Here is a 19371-nt window from a genome sequence, read left to right as displayed (position 1 = left end):
CATTGGCGGTTTGCGCACTTTCCTGTGTCCTACGAACCGACTCAGCAGCTGTTAGATTGTTGCGAACCTGGAAACTGTGCCGTCTATCACATGAGACCACACACAACCCTTCCTGCTAGCATCGCTGAGGTAGTCGCCTCGTCTGCATGTGCAACACCAAACATGAGCGTGTTGCAACCTGTTGCGACCTGTGATAATTCTACGCAGACGTCCAAACGACCTGTGTCTCGTCGTCGAAGTTAAGGCAGTGAATCCGTCCCAACTAGCACTGAGACAAAGCCCAGGCGCAGACGTGGTCACAGACGTCATCGACCATGTCTTGCCGGAGTTGTCGACGTCGCAGAAGATGACCAGCTGGAAACCTGTGTTCCTGATCCCGTGACCTACGAACCAGTTGGAACCGGAGTCGACGAGGCAGTGCGTGCGGCATTAAAGACTTTGCTTGTGAAAATGCTTGATTATTTAACCTAATGCGTATTTGTGCAATTTTTTTATAAATAAATGTGTAAAACTTGAACTTGTGTGTTTTTTATTTCTACAATTTTTAGGTACCTAATAAAGAAATCATTTTAAATACAAATAATATTTGGACTCATGTAGTATACCAGTAGACCGCGGGTATATAAGCGAGGTTTAGACGACTGGACCCTCAGTTCACCTCTGGCCGCGGTGCAGTACGGACTTGCTCTCATCAGTAAGTTTCGTCAGATTTAGTTACTGCTCCAATGTCGACCGGGATAGACTGTTTACCATCAGCAGCGGGGACCTCGATGGTAGCAACGATGATGGAGTCGGAGATCCCGATACCGGCTGCAGAGGAGACCACGACAGCGGAGAGCTCAATGGCTGCGGTGTCGACAGCTGTGGAGATCCGGATATCGACTGCAGAGGAGACAACGATACGTGTTTTTCCATCATCAGCTGAAGTTTCACCATCTGCATTCTAGACTTCAATTAATGAAGAGCGTACATCGCATCAATGCAAATATTGTGGCGCATCTTTTACTAAACCTACAAATGCGCGCAGACATGATAGAAGCAATTGTCAGAATAATGCTCAAAGAATACTGTTTCAGTGTATAAAATGTAATAAACTAATTTCACGTCTCAATAGCTTACATCGTCATTATAAAAAATGCTCCGAGAAAGTTAAGTGCGAGTATAATGAACATGGTTATTGTTTTGACTCATGTGTTGTACCAGCTAATGAGAATATATAAGTGAGACACTGGTGATATGAACTGCAGTCCGTCTCCGGCTGCAGTGATGAACGGATCGGATAGTTAGACTTGTATAACATAATAGACCAGTATCTAGCTATTCTTGAGAACTCGATGGCATCATTACCACTAAATACACCAACCTGGATCGAAGGTCTACCATCAACAGTGAAGAACTCGATGACAATGTCGTCTACAGCTACATCTACTCTCTCAGCACAACAGGGGATTTCGACGCGTGCAACATATTCCGCAGAGCAGAGCTCAAAGGCTTCAGAAGTTAACATTTCAGCAGTGTTCCAATGGTTGTCAACAGTGCCAGTGTCATTGCTGAAGGAAGGAGCATCCAACGGTGTTCCATCACCCAACTGCACGTACTGTGAGAAGATCAAAAACTTGATATTACGGGATTATGTAATATACAATTGTAATAATAACTCTGAACGCATTAAATATCAGTGCAACAGGTGTTTAAGCAAGTTTATGCTCTATGGAAGATTAAAACAGCACCACAGGAATTGTGATAGACTGGCTGTACATTCATCGGAATGAAGCTGATTTTGTAACAAATCATTAGCAAATATTCAAAGTGCACAACGACACGAAATATATCACTGTCCTTTTAATGAAGTCGATAATTCGTCTTTGTGTGAAAATTGTGGTGTACCAATATGTCGACCTGATAAACTGAATAGACATTTAAAGTCATGTAAAGGACTTACTTCATCCATTAAGAAGACTGTTTGAATCGAGGAATCCACAAGACTTTAGTAATTTGTCTGTGTATTTTTTTGTGTACTTGTAGTATTGTAGAATGTATGTAATAAAAGTTTTTTTAAAAGAACTTGTGGTGTTTTTATTTTCTCAAACCTGCCACTTTAGTGGTACTTTTTTAAAATATTAAAGTTGTTTTTCTATCGGCCAGGGATCGAACCAAGGACCTTTGTCGATTTAATCAATCATTATATAGATAACAAATTTATTTAATGAATTTTGAACTTTTTCCCGAATCTCTAGCATTAAAATTACGAATTTCCAATATGGTGGTCTTGATGTCTGATAGGATGATGGTAGTAGAGGATTTAAAGTCTCTTATTGAAATTATTATTTTTTTACATAAAATTAAACGTTATTGCATCGATCGGGTACCGAACCGAGGACAGGAATCGATCGAATCAATATGTAAATTAATGAGTGATTTATATAATGAATTTTGGAACTTTTCCTGAATTTCTAGCTAAATAATTACACAATTCCAAGATGGTGGCCAAATGACAAGATGGCGGGTGTCACAGCAATAATAATAATAATAAAAATGATTACTGCACTCTAGTGGGTACGAATTAAATTAACATGGTGTCAGCGCACTCTAGCAGACGATACAATGATGGTGGCTTCCAGCAGACGAGGACAAGATGGCGGACATGACGTCATGCTAACTGGCGATATATATGCTATGACATAAGTGGTGGGGGTCAGTCTGCCAGCACCCACCACGGGGGAAGGATCGGTCGCCATTTTTAATTTTTTTTGCCCTCACCGGGTTCGAACCGAGGACTCCGAGCTCCGTGTCGTAAATGTTTGTTTTTTTAAATATATTTTATTAACATTTTATTTATTATTTTTTAAAATTTTTTTTTCTAATTAAAATCGGATAATAAATAAAAAGTTAAAGATGGCGGCCATAACGGAAACTGCAACTGTGACGTCATAATTCAAAATGGCGGAAAACAAAACGCCGGAAAGTTCGAGAAAACAAAAATACGTCATCCATAATGCCGGATCCAAAATGGCCGCCAGGGTCAATGTCAAGGTCACGGTACTACTTGTACCGTTACGCTGTGTCTCGTTACGCTCATCCAAGATGGCCGCCGTTACGTCACAATCCAATATGGTGGCTCGGCACCCGGCACCACAGCCAGACGCCAGTTTCAGGAGGAACTATCCTATACTACTTAGTTGTATTTATAATATTAGATGTCAATATTTTTTCAAGACATGTGATAGCCTACATGCAGTACTCTGGTCTGAGACTATGTATTTGTACTGTTATGCAATGATCGTATACTCACGCCTGTAGCATTGGGGCATCAATACAAGGCAATCTGAAGATGAGAAAAGATACACTATCGAAGTTTATGGACCGAGTCATAAAACTCATGACATGATGTAAGCTTTTGGACATACGCCATTGCTTTAGCAATGGCGTATGTCCAAAAGCTTACATCAAGTCATGCAGTCCCATTGCACAAATCTTTCAAAGATAATACACTAGATTCATATTCCAGAGAAGACAGGTTCAAATCCCGTCTGACATTTGTCATATCGTCTTAAAGTCTTAAAATTGACAGCGAAACATATAGGTACCAGAACAGAAGATAATGTATGTATCATCTTGCTTTAATATTTTCCTAACTATATAGGTTCGGCCTGAGACGCACTTTCCTACCTAGACCTCCCAAATAGGTACACTTAGTTTTAATTTAGGCAGGGGTGCCCACAAGGGGGAAGGGGGGGGGGGTTGTCAAAAGACGAGAAAAAATATATATAATTTACATACCTATAGCTTCTAATGTGAAAATATGTTTCTGGTGCTTTGATAATTGAAAGGGATCTTGTATATCAAATTGGAAACCCCGCACTTTCCTCAACAAAAGCAGTTTGGCATCTGTCGGTTCAGGATGGTCCCTATCCCCGCTTCGACAATAAGCGCACACAGGCATATGACCAAAATTACTATTATTAGAAAATTAGTTTTAATTAATGCAAAATGTGACAAAATATAATACTAAAAAAGTATAATATTATAAAATCATTGAGAAAATGGAACAAAAAATTTCGGGGGGGGGGGGAAGGCATTAAGTTAGGGGGGGGGGGTGAGTCATAGTGTTTGGGGGGGTGGGCACCTCTGATTTAGGTTAGGAAAAAAATTCTGTTCAGTGTAGCTCACGACTCAGACGTAATAGGGCGGTGATTCGTGTGTTTGTGTATAGAGAACCGTCAACACTGGGCAGTACAGATTGTACGTTCACAAAAAAAACAAAACATTAATGTTGATATTATGCCTTCGATATCTCATTTCGCATACCACAGGCCAATGTTAAATACAATTTTCGTCAAATATTAATTGAAATTAATAGTAAGTAACCATTTAGTGTCTGTTGTGAATTAAAATTTTCAGAACGTAGTCACTGTCTCGTTTTTATTGTTTTTATTTTAAACCAATACACTAAAAGCGACTCGCTGACATTGACGTTTTACGTGAAACCAACGGCCGCGAGTTCCGATACAGCCCCACCGATTTTTTTCTGCTGATTCCTGAAATAAATCTAGAAAATTGGTAGGATGCTTCCTTACTGTAGGTCATGGCTAATTCCTTTAACATGTCGCTATACTGTGGCGTTGTGTTTGACAGTTTGCATTGACCTCGCTATTAATATGTTCACCGAAATGCAAGCCTTTCAGAATAAGAAGAAATATAATATCGGAAATAGGCTATTCCTCTAGTAAATATGCATAAAAATGATTTCAAGGCTTTCATAAATTAATATTCTGAAATGTTTTCACTTAACCAGCTCATTTGAGTATTTCTAAGTGATTGACGCAGTTAAAATGTAGGCCTAATTTCACAACTACTTAATCAATAAAAGTTAAACAGCAAACGTGAATCGTTCTCAAGTAAAGTATAACAAATATTCCGTATTCACAGTTTTCAGTTGGAAATGTTGTGATTGTTTGTATCTATTCGTAATGGCAATTGTTTTTCTTTAGATCTACATGTTAAAATACTCTTCTAGTGGTTTTCTCAGCACATGCTAAAACATAATGCTGGAATCATAATATCCTGTGACAGCCCCAACACGACAAAAACAACACCACAACCATTATGAAGTAAGGTCGTAGAGAAGTCAGCCCACGAAAATTGAACCCCAACAGCCCATTATAAACATAATGTGGGTATTATTAATGATGTAGTAACGTAAAAATATTATTCTGTGAAATCATTCATGCTCAAGTTTATTTTATCATTGTTTTGATAGACATGACATAAAATAAAATCAATTTAATTGTCACCTCAGTACTATACATGGCTATACACCTGATGATGACAATCTGTCGTGGCATTTTAAACATATGATATAAATCATGCAATATTTTACTTACTTAACCGTCGGTTGTCAGGAAATTGTGATTTTCGGTCACTAGATTGCATTTCCTTTCAACTAGTGACCTGGAGTTAACACATGAATTAGAACCACAAGGCCTTGTATGCTGCTTATTTCTACAAATTCTTTCTAAGATAACAGACATAAATTACTCATGTCGTTCGAGTATTTGGACTGTGTGGTTGCATTTTAACTTATGATAGTTTTTCATTATGGCACTTTTCCATCGCCCCCAGGATGAGATCTTTCATTATGGTAGTTTTCCAGTACGGCAGTCTTCCGTCGCCCCTCCTTCAAAACAGGAGGAATAGTGCCATAATGGAAGACTACCATATTTATTTAAAGATCGTGTTAGTAAATATACAGTGCTGCTTCTTATAACACATATTTGGAAACATTTGTTTCTACTAGTGCGCGATCTGTTGAGTTGATTTATGGCGAACTACAGAAAATCACCGCCATAAGTGCTAGGCTATATGTAGCCTTTTAAGTTAACCTAAGAAACAATTAGGGGTTGATAGTGCTACTTAACGATGTATTCTATACGCTACTTTGAGAGCAAAGCAGTTGTACTCATTCCATGGAGTGTATAAATAAATATGGCAGAATTCCGTCTCGTTATGGCATTTTCCGTTATGGTACTTTTCTACCTTTTTCGAAGAAGCCAGGCGGATTTATATTATTATAGTAGTTTTCCATTGTGGCAGTCTTCCGTCGCCCCTTATCAGTGCACTATCCGGTAATCTCGCATGAGAAAATGAATACTTTTGATTGTTTGAATAAATACGAATTATTTTGAGCATAGTTATACAAAAATATTAAAAAAAATGTAAGCCTGGAAAATATTAATTAAAATATAAAATGCTAAAATAATATCACTAAACAATAACCGAGTACGCTCTTAAAGCTAGGCAAGACCTGGTTAAAACTTAACATCCAGGGCATGGTAACAATAATTTTAAGTCTTTAATTTTTGAAAAAAAAAATCGAATCCAAGTAATTAATTTCAAGACAAAATAAACATTTTTACAGCAGAGATTTGAACACACAATAATTTTTATATTTGGTTGTATTACCATGACTTTACATACTCAGCCAATCCTTCCTTGGATGAGTGAAGCGAGAAAATGTTATGTAATTTAATTTTCGGGTATAAATACTTGAATAATAGGTAGTCAAACAGAAATTTATAAATGTATTTAAATTTACTTTAAAAATAACGTAAGTAATAAATAAAACAGTGAATGAGCGAATGTACAACCCATACGTAATTGTTGCCACCACGCTTGCAAGCCGCCATGTTTGAAATTGAGTTGCCTATCGTGTTCTCAGGATCCGAAAACTTAGAAACAAGTCGGGCTCTACCGATCGGTGGCACTGAGAATCGAAGCGCCCCATGTGATTTAGAATACTAAACACACGAAATCTTCCGATATACATTTTGCGTTCGGGAGCTCCTTTCCGAGTAACTTAAAATAAACCTCCTGGTCACGCCATGGACGTGGGTTTAAAATATTATTCAGTTGATTTCAGTCTGTTGTGTGCAGCCTATCCTGTCACCATGTAGTAAATGGGAACGAACATTAATCAACTGCAGTTGAGTATTGTCACAAGTATACGACTAATTAAGACAATTTTACGGCATTTTTTGATAGTTAAAGGCTTGGTTGGTATTACATGCTGAGTTGGTTTTTTTATAATTTTTTTCTTGTGATAACTCTTAATGAATGGTTTTATCTTGTAAATTTATTTTGATAGATCTCTTGCATTTGTTGTCGTGTCACAAATTTTCTTACGAGACAAGACTTACTGAAAGTTACTTTTGAGCTGTAAACGGCCACGCAATTGGTCATAGTTTTGAACGCTTACAATAATTTTTACTATTACCTATTAGATTATATATTATTTTACAGGAAAAGCCTTAAAATATTAGTGATGGAAAGAAATTGCTACAACCAACATGGCGTGTGAGACCAAGCCTTAAAAAATATATTTATTAAATTCATTATTTTGCATATAGTACGTTTTTATTTGAGTCCCCGTCAAATACCAAATGAATAAGTAAAAAGAAAAAAGATTTTAAATCAACTGAGTACAAGTTACATACCTACTTAAATGTCTGAGGTACGTGAACCAGTGTCCTTAAAACTAGAACATACATTCGCTCACCACTAACCAAGCGATAACAAGCACCTCACAAATGTGCAAATATTTGTTTCGGGCAATTTGTAATTGATGTTTAGCTAACACGCTCGCACTACAGTGGGAAACTTGGTGGAGCACGCGTGAAGTTGGCAGCATTGCTTCACCGGCCGTCACAGCTGAGCGCGGAAGAAGTGGGTGGTGTGCGTGACTTTGATCTTTCGGGGGTGTAATCGATTGCGCACGCGTACAGCTACGACGCTGCAGCCTGGCGGACGAACCGCGAAACAAAACAACGGCCAGTTACATATTCAACAATCGTTTCTTCCTGTCACTAACATTTCGCTCTTACGGAAGTCAGAAAGTACCGTGGCGTGTGTTGTGCCAGCCGAACAGAGGTGTCGGCTTCAGACTACAGTATTCGCTGATAACTAACATCTGATATGAGAGCAGGGTGAGTGTCTAGTGCCAACTCCGTTTAGCCGTTGTTATCACATGTCATTATTGATTCTACGCAAGGCACCAGACGGGACTGTTCCACACATTTGATTTTCCTACGTTATTACGCTCGACATATAAACTGCCTCATCATTAAGAATACGCCAAAAATCTTTTCCGTTATGAACATTAATTATTCAAAGAATATGCATTATAAATAACTATATATTTTTTTAATTCTACATTTAAAAATAATAAGTTTCAGCAAAGAAACTATTCTTTGGGCCAACACTTTATACTGTAGTAAATTAGCCATATTTATTTACAGAAGCATTATTGTTTCTTTGCAATAAGATTTATCTTAGTCTTGAGCCATCCGACCCTCGAAAGTAACAGTAGTAAAAGTAATTTTTAAGCTGTGAACCGGCAATTGATTGACCATAATTCCAAAAAAATATCGTAGATAGCTAGTTTTTATTATAGCTAGCATTTTTCATTTCAGCCAAAATTTAATTCATGTGTTTATTAAAAAAATATAAATTCAATTTCATAACTGTGTGCAATGTTTTTACACATATTTCACTAATATCCCTCAATTCAATGATTCAATAAACCAATAAAAGTAAGTAATACTTGGTACTGAAATCCCGAACCATTAAATTAAGGACTAAGTTTTAGCAGCTTTCAATGATGCATAGTAACGAAAAATTTGTTTGCATAAGTGCGTCATAATATGTTACCAAGAAAAATTTCCACAGAAAACAGCATGAATCAAGGAAATATTAATGGTAAAGTTTGATGATGAATCTCTTGCCCAAAATTAGTTTTGTTTAAGGAAATGTAAAATTCTGGTAATGAAAGTAAGAAGGGGTTAAGGTACTAAATTGACTGTTACAAACTTTAGTTTTAGTAAAATAATTTTAGTAGGTATTGTTTGACAAAAAATTATAATCCAAATCAAATATTCTATTTTGATTTTAAAAATGTATGTAAATGTGTCCCCACTGACAGTAAAAAACTAGTAATATTTTCAATGCTTCTTTAAATTAAAGAATTTGGACGGATTTTGGTTTAAAAATAGCCAAATTGAACTTTACTATGACTCCTATAGCCCTAAATTACAAATACGCCAACTATTCTTAAAACAATACATTTAAAATCTTTTTAACTTCATTATTTTTCTTATTATCTGTAAGGATTAAAACAAAATATGTACATATTTTTTTTGTACTTACCAAGTTAAATAAGATTTCTTAGACATTAATTTTACGATATTTTCGTAGCAAAATAAATTGTTGTTTGTTATCAATGAAAATCATTAGAAATTAATGCTCTATCAAATGTTTTTTTTTACGACGAAATAGTTTTACATCTAACATTATCAAAGGATTTTAGTTGTTTAACATATTGTGTTAAAATACCCTTTTAAATATTCTAGAAAGCTGGGTTGAATGAAATGTATCATGGAGTAAAATTGAACTTTGAATAATATACAACAAACCGCTTTACTTGCTTTTATTTGGTAGGTATTTTAAAAACATCATTGGATCAAAAATATTTTTTGTGAGAATCCTGCAATTTAAGACTCTTTAAGATATTTCACAGTTATATACTAGCGTTAAAAACATATACTAAGTCAAATAACAACATATAATAACCACATATATTTTGATTTATATTAAATATCTTGTTTTTCAATTTACCTACTTAAGAAACCTTTCAATTAATTTTAAATATATTGAAGTGGTTATTGTATTGACCTGTTTATCAAGAATTTAAGTAGGCCTATTCATTATTTTACAGAATGTCTGTTAGTTTACAGACTTTAAATAAATTTGATTTTTTACACAAAATCCGTTTGAAATAACAATACTTACTCACAGTAAACGACCATAGTTATATTATTTTAAAAAAAGTTTTATTGAAAACTAAACAAGTTTTGAACAAAATTATTTATAAATTTTAATCGACAGCCAAGCTATACGGATTTGGTTTTTTCGTGGTTTATTGAACTCACTCTAGGTAAGTGCGAGGATGCCTGATACCTCTCTCACTCACTCTCACTCTCTCTGACTAGTGCTCTGTGAATTGACGTGACGTAAAAACCTATGAACTATTTTTCTGTGTTTACAGAATCGCGATGGCAATAATTAGTAACACTGTAATTTGATTAAAGAATTAACGGAGGAAAAACACTGTATTATATTATTTTAACAAGGAAAATAATATTTATGAGACACCTTTTAAAATATTATTTTTATAAAATAGGTTCAAGTTAATGCAGTAAATGAGTAATTAATTTTAATTTAATTTAATTTGTTTGTTATTCAGTAGCTTATTAACACTGTATGGACTGTATGGAATTCGTCAGTAACACACACAAACATAACATTTACAGAATTAATTTTTTTAAATTATAAAATACCAATAATTCACAAAAATGAACCCAAGTAAAATTTATTCTGAATATTCGTTATACAAGAATGATCAATTCAACAGTTTCAACATATTAAAAACATTCACAAAATTACAAATTGTTTTAAGAGAAATTATCATTGTGTACAGATTATATAAAAAAGAATAAAATTAAAATATAAAAATTAATTTCATCAATATCATAAAATGTTTGGATAAAAAACGAATATTTTAAAATTTAAAACTGCTAACAAGCCTTAAAGAAAGTTTATTAAAATAAGTGTTTACTGACATAACATAAATTCATTTGCTTCTTACATGAAAATTTCGATTTGTTAAAATAAAGTTTCATACATAAATATATACACAATTATCTACTATGTATACATCATGAACAGGTCAAGGTATATCATAACCACTCTGTACATTCTGTAAATAATTCATAAAATTCTCCAACAATTACATTTGTAATTTATTTTTGTAAGAAAGCCATTTTGAGAAACATAGGGAATTAGTAGGTAGGCCTATAGACTAGAAATGTAAACATGTAACCGTTATTTTATTTACTGGACATTCGCATAGCTTAGATAAATTATTTAAGGACTTGACTGAGATATAATTTTTATTTTCAGAAATTTATCCTTTCTAAGCGATGGAATGTCCTGCAATTCTAGTAACTAAAAAAAAAAAAATAAAAAAAAAGCCGCTTATGCAGGATTAATTTGTTTTAAGGTAACTAGGTATACCATATGTTTCAGCTGTCATTTTTAAGTTAAAATACATTAAATCCCCTTAAAATAAGTGTAAAATATATTTTTAGGTATGAAATTGGAATATTATAATAATATGTTCATATTGAACTTTGTTGCCTACATTATAAAAATAAAATTGCTAAGATTATCTTTAAACAGTGCAAATTGTATTGGCTTTTCATTGTCATAAACATATCCTTGAGTTTCATAAGTTATTTTCCATTCATACATGTTCTTGCATACATACACTTTCAGTCTATTCAAATAATAAAAATGTTTTCAGGTATTTTTTTTCTTACGGTTTTTCGATGTGCCAATAACTAAATAAAATTGAATGCTTAAAATCTTCTTAAAAAAATTGTCATGTTTTTTTTAAAAATGTTGTTTGGAATAGGGGTAGGTAAGTTAGTGAAAATACAGGATGGGGCAAAATGTGTGTATCGGTTTTGAAGGGCTATTAAAAGAAACGGAACAACTTACAGTAATGAGATTATTTTATTGGAATTAGTATACATCCTCAATCTTTATGAAGTTCTGAAGATCACGCCAGGAAGATGATGGCCATCAGCACGGATGGATTGATCAAGGCGATTTCGGAACTCTTCGACCGCTTTTCGGCTCGTTGATCGAGGAAACACTCTGGGAGCCATGTTCCAACAGGACGGCGCTACAGTCCACACGGCTCTAGCTTCAGTGGCGAAACTCAGACAGGTGTTCCTTGCGCGCCTGGTCTCTCCGAGGGGAGATGTGGGGAGAACCGCGCGCTCACTTGAGTGAGCGTTGGTGACTTCTTCCTGCGGGGCTAACTCAAAGAAAATGTTTTCAAACATCGTCCTCACACCTCGGAAGAACCGAAGATGCGAATTCGGTAGGAAATCACCGCTACACTCCTCGAAATGTGCCGAAAAGCGGTCAAGAGTTCGGAAATCGCCTTCATCAATGCATCGCTGCTGATGACTACCATCTTCCTGACGTGATCTTCAGAACTTGATAAAAAATGGGGATGTTTACTGATTCCAATAAAATTAACCTCATTTCTGTAAGTTGCTCCGTTTTGTTTTAAAAATAAAACCTTCAAAACCGATACACGCCTTTTCCCCCAACCTTCTACCCTTGCGAATCATATGTGTGATTTAGAACATCAATAATTACACGGCATGATGTCTTTGGCTCGCTGTGTTGTAATTGTTGTGTTAAATGTGATTTTTTTTATCTAATAAGATACTCGCAAATTCTTGGATAGTTTGTAACCAGCCATCTTTGTTCAATGTGCAATTTTTTAACACCGGCTGTTTCAAAATACCTTTTTATGAAACCCTTTAGCCTAAAGAATCCTCGAAAAGTGCATCTCAAAGGATATAAGACTACCTATTTGTTGATGCACCAAACAGTTGAAAGAGCATTACGTAATCGCCGATGCAGCGTTGCTCGAGTTGCACGATTTTCTCGCGTCCTTCCATACTTCCTTGTGACCTTTGAGTGGTTTGTGGCTCAGTAAAAATGTAACGCTAGCCATTTAACGTTTACAGAATTTTGTGTCTATATATTACTGCCAAATTATTTACTTGAATGTGTAAAAATTAAAAACTGGTTGATAACTAACTGTAAAAAGTTTGTAAACCATAAATGCTACTGCCAAAAAAGTTAAATTAGTGTTTTTTTTGTTTGTACACCAGTTTGTGTTACCGTTGAAATAATTCGGATATCTTTTGACAACTAGTTTCTCACTGCACGCAGCCATGGAACTAAAGAATACTGTGGTTAAGGGCGCCGTCTTCTCGGGCACACATACAGTGCACAGAGCTTCAGATAAAACGACGCGATTTCAAAAGTACTCAAGATATCCGAATGGGGTACGTTTACGAAAAGCATTTTAGAGTTCGCTGAGGGCCAAAAAGTGCTTTTGATTTCGAATTAAGTTTTTGAACTGTGTTTTCAGCTAAAAGGCATGTTTTTGGAGTAATTTTTAGGTGTAAAACAACTGGTACAGCTTCCTACAAACACTTAAGGGACTTGCATTACACCTGCACCTTCATTAACCCGCCTTGTATCGTTACGGTTTCCGCTCAAATTTCACAGTTTTCCCGTGATGAATATAAGACTGCGCGCCAGTGCAGAGCCTTGCGCTTAGAGGCTATACCGCACTAGAAATACCAGCGAGCGTCGCGCTTATCATTCCGCTTCACCCCGACCAGACGGCACCCTTAAGGCTGCATCGATAAAGGTCACAACCTTACTACTCGGGAACAGCCACAGTGCACCAGTGACGACCGAGTCAGTATTCGGGGCAATGGACTGCTGCACATACGGACAGACAGGGCTGAAGGAACTAATCTGAACGTGATGCAATGTTGCGGTGGACGCGAAGAGGCGTCTAGTAATCGACACCGCAAGTGCCTAGCGAGACAAGAGAGCAATGAGCCCGACAAGAGGACACATCAGGGGGTGACCACGTCTGCATGGCAACATGGACAACGGACGAAGTCGCTTTTCGGCCAGCTGATGGTCAGGGACATGTTGGCTGGACGCCAGAAACATGGGTTAACGTCAAGTGTTTGCATTGCGGGAACAGTTTAAAAAGATTGTATGTCATGAAAATGACTAAGTTTTATGATATAAATTCCTATCAATTCTTACTATCCACCACCAGGCGTGGTCAAGCACCATTTTCCACAATGTTTCGGGCGTTGCAATAAGGCGATGTTGAGGTCAAAACGTAACTTTAACTACGTCTCAGCATACCGTCTCGTGCCACATAAAGCCTACCAAAAATATGACAAATTTGGAAACTTTCTCAATATTTCGTGACCATAAATAATGTTTCGTAAGGACTATATTCTTTCCATTCATGGGAGGCAATATATATGAAAGCTATGGCCACACAGGGCGCTATACTCGCTATGTTCGCGATGTTCGCTACGCGAGTAAAGTATAGCCAGCTGCATCTCAGGTGTCGCTGGCCACACCAAGCTGTATTCGCTATGTTCGCTTTGACAAATGAGGTACATTTTTTACATTGTAGATGACTGAAGTGGGCATGTAATAATTGATCTCAATACTGTGGTAAGGTTTAAATTTGTTGTCTGAAAACTTTTACTCTCATTTTCAATTCATATATACTGCTGATAATTTTCACTATCAACACGTAAAAATCAACAACTGCAATTAATGAATGAAGGCTTAACGTTTCGACATCAGGGTTAGATAGAGACGATGAGAGGTGATGAGTTGAGAATAGAGCATTGATGGGATGAATGGGTGGGAAACGGGAACACTCCAAGAAAACCCATCGGTTGACGGCAACGTCGACTACCTTTAATAATTGCAAAAATCTGGCCTCGACCCCGCCTTGGAGAAAAGCGAGATATCCGGCCAATCAGCACAGTGTCCCTAAACCACTACAACTACTTAGAAATGTACCTCCAAGTTACATAACAAGAAAATGGTTTGATTTGAAGAGCTGCATTTCGCTTCTGTTAATAACAACCCTATATTGATTCTGTAAATATATCAAGAAACAGTGAAATATATGATAACATGCTGTCCACTTACTGAATAGTAAGGGAAAATCAGGAAAGTCAGGGATTTTACTTGAAATCTTGGAAAAGTCATAGAAATTCCCCAGTGGTAGTAATTCGAGTGGAAAATTTAATGCACCATTCTGCCACAATACAGACTGTGAAAGCATTTCTTTCAGATGTTGGGAAATATTCATACACACTATAAATTATGTATGCAAGGTTCTGTTTTAAATAAAGAAAGAGGAGATAGAACTAGAACAGCTACGGGTATGGTTGAGAATGGGTTTTCTTTTTATCTGTTAGGAAATTGCAAAATATGTAAATAATCCACAAAATATTTCCAAATAAATTTTTAAATATTGTTCAGGGAAAGACAGAGGAAAGTCGGGGATTTTTTTTTTAAAGATTTGTGTGAATAGCCAGTGTAATGCAATTTATATATTTATATATATGTATATACACTACGATAATATTGTCAGAATTGCTCAAAAGGATTTAAACAAGTACATACATGTATAATTGTCACAAATATTTTCACAATTATCATTACAGTTTTATAAAAATTTAAAGCTCATACAAAAACCAGATCTGTCATTATTCAAACCTATTAGACAGTTTTCTGTCCCCTGTCACCGGTGAAAATGTAACGTCTACGAACAACGTCCCAGGTCTCCTACCTGACCGCAACGCTGAAATAGCTGTATGATGCTGCCCTTGTACAAAGGATTTCACTCCGCCTGGGATTCTCGAAGGACAGCCCTGGGCCGTATTTACGCTGAATTTGTGTTGTCCAAGGTTAGGTTAGAAACGGTTTGATAGTGGAGTAATTAATGCATTCAGTAATCTGGCCAAGATGGCTAGACATTTTTATTATCATCACACGCCCATATGGTGCCATTCACGATTTTATGGTGCGCGTTACCACGGGGATTTACAGGACAAAAACTTGCAAATGTTTGAATTACACAGGTGACAGGAAATTGTCCGGCGGTTTACATATTGATAACGTTGTGTTTTATTAAATCCTTATATTGTTATAAATTGTCGTAACTACTTCGTTCCTATAAAAATGTAAGAAACATGTTTTTATGAAAACTTTCTAGTTAAAATAGGACAAAATTGTCAAATATTAGGTTGCCAATTGCTTTGTGAATCAGATAAATATCACTCTTCGTTGACATATTTACGAACGAAAGATCTTTCACCAACGTAGTGACTGGCAACCCTTTATATGAAACCAGTTTATTATTTCTGTGTATGAACTTCGAATGTTATTTGGGTGAATTTTGTGTGATTATTTTTCTTGTCGATAATTGTGGCATGGGCCTGCCCCTGTATTTTATTTTGTAATTATTTGTACATACTTTCTGTTTATTTTAGTAACGTTAGTTTTAATTAATTACATTTATAGTTTTATTTATTTGTTAATAACTTTATTTTAACTAATTGTGGTAAGTTTGTTTCGTAAGATATCAAGTTGGCAACTACTTTGAAAAGAGTGGAATGAGCTGGAAGCTCAGAGAAACAGACGCTTATTTTAGCTTAAGTTTATAGCTAACTTTTTATCTAACTTTTAAATGGTGGTGTTATTTATACTTAATTTTTTGGGGCAGCATAGATTCTTTAAGTATTTATTATTATTTATTTTCGTATCACTGTGTATATAGAAAACTCTAAAATATATCAGTGACGTTTCTGCACAAGCGCGCGCAGCAGTGGTACAAGGGGCGGCCAGTGTGTGCAGGCGGACACCGGACAGTCTATATGGGACGGACACCGGACAGTGTAGCGGGGGAGGACACCGTACAGTCTAGCGGGGGCGGACACCGTACAGTCTAGCGGGGGAGGACACGGGACAGTATATGGGACGGACACCGGACAGTATAGCGGGGACGGAAACCGTACAGTCTAGCGGGGGAGGACACCGTACAGTCTAGCGGGGGCGGACACCGTACAGTCTAGCGGGGGCGGACACGGGACAGTCTAGCGGGGGAGGACACGGGACAGTGTAGCGGGGGAGGACACGGGACAGTCTAGCGGGGGCGGACACCGTACAGTCTAGCGGGGACGGAAACCGGACAGTGTAGCGGGGGAGGACACCGTAAAGTCTAGCGGGGGAGGACACCGTACAGTCTAGCGGGGGCGGACACCGTACAGTCTAGCGGGGACGGAAACCGGACAGTGTAGCGGGGGAGGACACCGTACAGTCTAGCGGGGGCGGACACCGTACAGTCTAGCGGGGGAGGACACCGTACAGTCTAGCGGGGGCGGACACCGTACAGTCTAGCGGGGGAGGACACGGGACAGTCTATATGGGACGGACACCGGACAGTATAGCGGGGACGGAAACCGTACAGTCTAGCGGGGGAGGACACCGTACAGTCTAGCGGGGGCGGACACCGTACAGTCTAGCGGGGGAGGACACGGGACAGTGTAGCGGGAGAGGACACGGGACAGTCTAGCGGGGACGGAAACCGGACAGTGTAGCGGGGGAGGACACCGTACAGTCTAGCGGGGGAGGACACCGTACAGTCTAGCGGGGGCGGACACCGTACAGTCTAGCGGGGGAGGACACGGGACAGTGTAGCGGGGGAGGACACGGGACAGTCTAGCGGGGGCGGACATCGTACAGTCTAGCGGGGACGGAAACCGGACAGTGTAGCGGGGGAGGACACCGTACAGTCTAGCGGGAGCGGACACCGTACAGTCTAGCGGGGGCGGACACCGTACAGTCTAGCGGGGGCGGACACCGTACAGTCTAGCGGGGGAAGACACGGGACAGTCTAGCGGGGGCGGACACCGTACAGTCTAGCGGGGACGGAAACCGGACAGTCTAGCGGGGGAGGACACCGTACAGTCTAGCGGGGGCGGACACCGTACAGTGTAGCGGGGGAGGACACGGAACAGTCTATATGGGATGGACACCGGACAGTCTAGCGGGGACGGAAACCGGACAGTGTAGCGGGGGAGGACACCGTACAGTCTAGCGGGGGCGGACACCGTACAGTCTAGCGGGGGAGGACACCGTACAGTCTAGCGGGGGCGGACACCGTACAGTCTAGCGGGGGAGGACACGGGACAGTGTAGCGGGGGAGGACACCGTACAGTCTAGCGGGAACGGACACCGGACAGTCTAAATGGGACGTACAGCGGACAGTCTGGCGGGGATGGACACCAGACAGTCTAGCCGAGGCGGGCGATTGAGGCGGGTCGCGGCCGCCGCTGCATGAGTCTGAATTCGTACGCGAAACTTTGGATGCAGGTTCATCACGACAAAATAAGTTGAAAACATGTTACGACTTATGGCCTGAAGTGCCCTCCAAGGCTGCTATACGTTTTTGAAGTTGAAGCTGAACATACTTTTTTGTTGTTGTAAATAATAGAGAAAGGTTTTTAGTTCGAACCCTGAGCGTCTGGATTCTATTTTATTGAACTAAGATCTACAACCACCGCCAATTTTGTCGCTGTCACAAAATTATTTCAATGAAATAATAGGGAACAACACTTCACAAAATATATGAAAAATAAAGTGGCAATCCCCAATTATTTAAATGAAATAATTTTGTGACAGGGACAAAATTATTGTGGATGGTTCTAAAACTTAATTTTAATCAAACAAAATTCAGACGCTAAGTGTTCCATCTGAATTAATGCAATCATGATTAACACATATATTGATAACAGTTAAAAATGAAAGCAAACATGCTATACTTTTAAAATAAAAATCCTTTGCACTACTTATGCGGCAAAAAAATTTATTTGGTGAAAATAAATGCTGTAAAAAATTGTAAGCTAACTTAATATGTTGTTTGCTTGGATGAGCAATCTTTTAAAATGACTTGTTATGTTTGTAAATAGCTTTTTTTACACTATGAAATTTCAAAGATACCGCATTGAAATTTTTTGCCGCATAAGTAGTGCAAATAATTATTTCCCCCCATAAGTATAGAATTTTTGATTTTATTTTGAACTGTATTTGCGTAGAAAAATATTTTAGTCACAAGAACTAATAATTTGGTGCAGGGTAATAATTTTAAAAATTAAAAAAGTCCTGTAACTCAATAACTACGACCTTTCGAATATTGTTTTTTGCTTCAGACGAGTAATTAATTCACCCATTAACTGTTCTCGGCTTGACGTTGAATTATGGGACATTCTGTCTATGTATGGACACATTTTCATTTGTCTGTTGATTTAAAAAAAGTATATGTTTATAATATCTAATAAATAAGCGTTATGCACTCTTTTTTAAACAAATTTGACAGACTTGTAATTAATACAATGGTTTTCAATGTCACACTACCTAAGCCCTATATAATCAAATTAATCTAAAATTCTCCTAGCTCATAACAAAAACAATCAGCTCGAAAAGCATTGCCAAACACTATCCATTGTGATGAAGGCGACCATTTAACTTATGAAATTAAAACTTCTGGTTAATACTAGTTCACTGTGTCTTTTTATATACGCTAAAACATGTTTCATTAAAAATTTTTTTTTTTTAAGTTATCTCAACTTTACATTTGTTCAGTTATTCAGTAAATGTTTCCAATGAAATGCGCAGTATTTGTGAAGTGCAATAAAACGGTGTTGTGTCAACAGAATGGAATGCTGATCGCATGAGAAGGTAACACTGGATCCAAAGCTGCAGAGCCTACCCAACATCCGCGCAGAGCTGGTGAGAAACATTCCAACCAAGCAATAAAGTAGTTACTTT

The 19371-nt window shown here is 37.7% G+C and overlaps 1 protein-coding gene across 1 annotated transcript in view; it reads left to right on the top strand.

Annotated features, from left to right (window-relative positions):
• The first annotated feature begins 7766 nt into the window (after positions 1-7766).
• The window catches only part of LOC134528958 (uncharacterized), a 267148-nt gene continuing 255543 nt past the window's right edge, over positions 7767-19371 (top strand). Inside the window, exons 1-2 of the mRNA XM_063362626.1 lie at positions 7767-7982; positions 19257-19332. The gene's annotated coding sequence lies outside the window, so the exon portion shown is untranslated. The remainder of the gene's footprint in view (positions 7983-19256; positions 19333-19371) is intronic.

The sequence above is a fragment of the Bacillus rossius genome, chromosome 2 (assembly GCF_032445375.1).
Source record: "Bacillus rossius redtenbacheri isolate Brsri chromosome 2, Brsri_v3, whole genome shotgun sequence".
Classification (NCBI taxonomy): Eukaryota; Metazoa; Arthropoda; class Insecta; order Phasmatodea; family Bacillidae; genus Bacillus; species Bacillus rossius.
Note: the sequence above shows the minus strand (reverse complement) of the source record. Positions and strands in the feature narration are given on the sequence as shown.